General features: G+C 31.2%; 1 pseudogene; it reads right to left on the bottom strand.

The window, feature by feature from the left end:
• Positions 1-1,293: 1,293 nt before the first annotated feature.
• Positions 1,294-2,113, bottom strand: LOC128590527 (40S ribosomal protein S3a-like; annotated as a pseudogene).
• Between the last annotated feature and the right edge of the window lie 2,492 nt (positions 2,114-4,605).

Here is a 4,605-nt window from a genome sequence, read left to right as displayed (position 1 = left end):
AATAACAGATTAAGCCCAATGTCATTCAATAGTTTTAACTCCTAGAGATAGCAGGTAAATTTGCTATTTACTCAAACTTGTCATGACTCTGGAAAACAAAGCAAGGGAATTAATAATGTGTTAAACAGAAAGTCATGAAAAAAATTAGTCCAGTCCCATGTAATTAATTTCTATTCTATCTGAGGTTGAGTTAGCAATACTCACAGACAAATCAGCTTTCTAATTAAAATCCTGGAGTTTTGCCTTGTTTTAATCTGATGGTATAATCTCCAAAGCTATCATAAATCTATATTTAAGAGAATTTGTCAGTCCCTTTTATGAAATTCCTTGAGGAAGCAAACACTTTAGATTTAGCCAGAGGGGAAAAAAAATAATGCTTTCTGAGATGAATCAAAACAAAATAATTGTCTGTGGAGGACAAAAGTCTTAGAATAGGCATAGCTGAAGAGACAATTGACAAAGTTGGATATTTTTCTGACATAACAATTTAACATAATAATGTAATTATTACTGGTAACATACACTAAGAAATATCAATATTCTACGATATTGGAATGCACACACATATTAATAATATGTATATAAAAACATGATCCAAAGAAAAATACCATTTAATATTTGACAATGTTTCCTGTACAGTTTTAACATACCAAATAAGCCTAATATGTCATTCTTAGATGTTCAGTGGTTCTAATATATAGTATTTTAAAAGCTAGTCTGAGATCAAAAAGACTACATTTAGAATTGTGATTCTGGAAATTTTGTCAAACATCAAAATCTTAAAACATTTGTTTAAATAGAATTACAAGGCATTCATTTAACTGACAGTGATAATTGTCAAAAGATTCCAAAAGCAATACAAGAAGTTATATGGGTATAAACTTTAACCCTTTCAAAGTTTAGTTTTGTCTGGTTAGCCAAAACCCTAATAAATACAAAACAGGGCTTATCTTAAAGCATAAAATCTTTGCCTCTTTCAGGCCAGTTACCAAAAAGGTAAAGAAAAACCTTCTATAGTGTAATTTTTAAGTTAAAAGGGAAACAGGTCATTCAATTCCATCAAAACCAAGTTAATATAGTAAGGAAACTTCGTTGTTTTAATCAAATTTTTATAAATCATAGCCACTGGATTCATATAAATTCTCTCTTCTGAATTCTATTTCAACTTGCACAATCTGCAAACATGCTGAAAACCTTCTGGTTTGTCCTCATTTTCCCTTCTCTTAAATAATCAGTATTCTTTTTTTTTTCACAGATAGGATTCTTTATTTGTCATTATTAAAAGCCTGAATATTAGACAGATTTGTGGACTCATGGTTCACATCCATCAGCTCATTTAACTTTAGCACCTGTCTTGTGCTGAGTAGCTTTTCCAGAATTACTACCTTCACCATGAAGCTCCATAGTTTTTCTCATTCAAACTTGGGTTTCTTCAGAATTTTTACTTTTCTAACAAAGACATCATGAAGAAGATAAATAGATTGATATGTCTTTCCCAATGTTGTCTGGAATCAATTTATTGACAACAACTTTCAAGTCATTTGTCTGCACCTCTCTGGTCATGATTTTCATCATTTTCTTCTGCTTTTGTCGAGCCTTTTCATGGTGGGCGTGGGAGGTCTTCTGTATCTGATTGTTGCATTTTTTAGTAAAACCAACACAGAACAGACGAAGCAAATAACCATTGGTAGTCTTAACATCAACATGAGCTTCAATCATAGTCTGCCATTTTTAAACCATAGAACACATTTTGTCACGTGTAAGATCCATCTTGTGGAAGTTAGGCAATTTTTGCCCTGAAAATATTCACTAATCAGCTTGAATTTTTTAAACGCAACTCCATCATTCTGCAGGTAAGCAAGACTCACTTCAAACACATGACCTTTGAGGCCATCGGTTGCAATTTTAGTTTTTTGATTCCTGGTGACTAGTGTTTTCCCAGTATTTCTTATATTAAACATAGCAGGTGCCTTCACATCATACAATCTTTCTTAGAAAATGGATCAGCCACTTTTTTGTTGGCTCCCTTTTTGCTGCCTTTCATAAGGTGCTTGTTCTTGCTGACTGCAATGATGGTGCTCAGTGAGCCAATAGAAATAACTGATCTTTTCATTTCAGGACAAAAATTTACCACACAAGATACTTTTTCATACAATATCATTCTCCTTTCTGTTTAACCTTTCTTGCAAAAACACAATTTTATATTTACTGTCTTTTTACATCTCTCTTACTGACTAGCCACTTTCAATCTTGTTTTTACCTTCATCTCAAACCTCTATTTTGAATCAACTTTTAAATAACATCTGAATTAGAAAAAATTACATATGTGTATATTTCTATTAATAAGACATTCCAACACATTTTTTGTAATTTTTATTATTGAAAACATAGATTATTCCTTGGTATGCTTTATATATAGAATCACAAGTGTTGACTATAATTATTTTTGGAAATTACATTTTAGTGAAAACTTAAGAAGCAAAAAGTCATGAATTGTTTGTCAAAACACTTTTCATAAAACAAGGTCATGGTTTAACTATAAAATTAGTCATTCACTTAGCTAAACTGATAATTAAAATATTTTAGAAAGCAAATATCTTACTCTTTGATGGAGAAAAGACTCAATTTCCCAATCATACACCTAAAATAGACAGCTGAATTATTATACAAGTCCAAAAGTATACAAAATGAGTTGGTTATTTCTATTAACATCATATGAAAATGTTGTTCAAAAGGAGAAAAAAAATTTATTGCATTAGTGAATCAACCACTATTAATGATAAAGCCAATTTTAATAAAATCTTATTAACAAAGCTACCTAACTTTAATCAATTTTACAGAAAGTTAATTTTTATAAAAATTTTATAACTTTTGCTTTTAACTTATATACATTTAGTTTTAATCATTATTTACTTAATTAACTTAAAGTAGCTTTTAAAACCCATAAATTAGACAGAAGTATCTTTTTCAACAAAACCAATTCTTCTATTTTTAAAAACTATATTTGGTTATCATAATGTCAATTCTTAGAAAAACCTAGGAAGTTAAAGTACCTTTGAACAGTTATCAATTTTTGATTTTTATTAGCACACCTGAATACATTTAATTTTATATCTCACATAAAAAGGAGATGTCAAGGTATAGAACTTAAACTTATGTTTAATGTCTACTATTTTAGCATTTTATCTTGAGAATTACTCAAACATTTTATGATTATCTTTTTAACTTAACATAATATGACTTTAAGATTTTTAAGATACTGAAAACAGTTTTAAAACCACAACATAGACTTTGCTGGTCCTTCAAATTCTCACATGGTCATATGGCATCAAAGATGGCTGCAAAGAAAAAGACGTACCTATCTGTGTCTTAATTCATTTACCAAGTGCAGAGTTCAAGATAGAAAACAGGATGACTGGAGGTTCAAATTCCTCTTAGAATAGCCAGGGGTCAAAGTTGGGGTAGGGAAGAAAAGGAGACCATGTGGGCCAGTCTGTGCCTTGTAGCTGCTGTTTTAAGCATTGAGAACATGTCCCCAGGCTTCACCATGCCACTATTTGGTCCTCAAATTTCAGAAGCTAAGAATCTAAGCTCACAGTCAAATCCAGCAAAATTTAAACATATTATAGAAATAGCAGTTTTATGACCTTAAAACATCTGAACTTTAATAACAATTGTAAAACTGGTTTCATTTACCAAAGATTGCCAAATCATGTAAGTGTAAAGACATTCAAGTTTTATGCTATTTGCCCAATAAAATATTTGATTTAAGCACTTACTTTTTAAAAAACCAATTAATTAAAGCTCTTTTGCTTTTTCTGGTAGTGAAATATCACATACACATACCACGTACTAACACACAACCATACATACACAGAGAAGTGGAATTTATATTTGCTCACTTTTAAATAAATTTATATTTTATTCAAATTATCAGTCTTCTAATTACCTATTTGATTGACCTATCAATTGTTAGGTAGGCAACCATTTGCCTTCTAAAAAGATGACTCCCAGGTGAAATAGGCAGAAAATTTACACTTTAAAAGTGCAGAGCTAAGAATCAAGGGCTGAATATTGTGCCATCATACCAGTGGGGGAAAAAATTGAATGTAAAGTTCTAAGATGAGATGGGCAGAAAAAGTATCCTAAACAAAGGTATGACTTGTCATACAGATTTAGCACAAGACCAACTACTTAGTCTTCCCTCTCAGACACTCTAATAAACAACAATTCTTCGTACATATACTTTTTTTTTTTAATAGAAGCACTTTAAGATATCCCATTATGGGCCAGGAGTGGTACTCATGCCTATAATACCAATATTTTGGGAGGCTGAGGCAGGAAGAATGCTGAACCAATTACTAATGAGATTCGATCTGATTCCAGTCCTGAATCTAATCTGATTCCAAACTCAGTACAGTTTTTCACAATTTTCAAACCAGCTAGGAACAGAAATTTGCACAAGCAACTGCAGAAAAGTTAAATACAAATTTGTGGAGCTTCAAAATCTGAGCAGTAACTTACCTGCAAGTCCCCATATTGGCACAACCTGGTAGGTAACTTGCTTGAACAGTCTTTTGCAATTTCTGGGAGTTCTTTTTTAGA

This window comes from Nycticebus coucang, chromosome 1 (genome assembly GCF_027406575.1).
Source record: "Nycticebus coucang isolate mNycCou1 chromosome 1, mNycCou1.pri, whole genome shotgun sequence".
NCBI classification, from domain to species: Eukaryota; Metazoa; Chordata; class Mammalia; order Primates; family Lorisidae; genus Nycticebus; species Nycticebus coucang.
The sequence above is the reverse complement of the archived record's forward strand: the minus strand, read 5'-3'. Positions and strand labels throughout refer to the sequence as shown.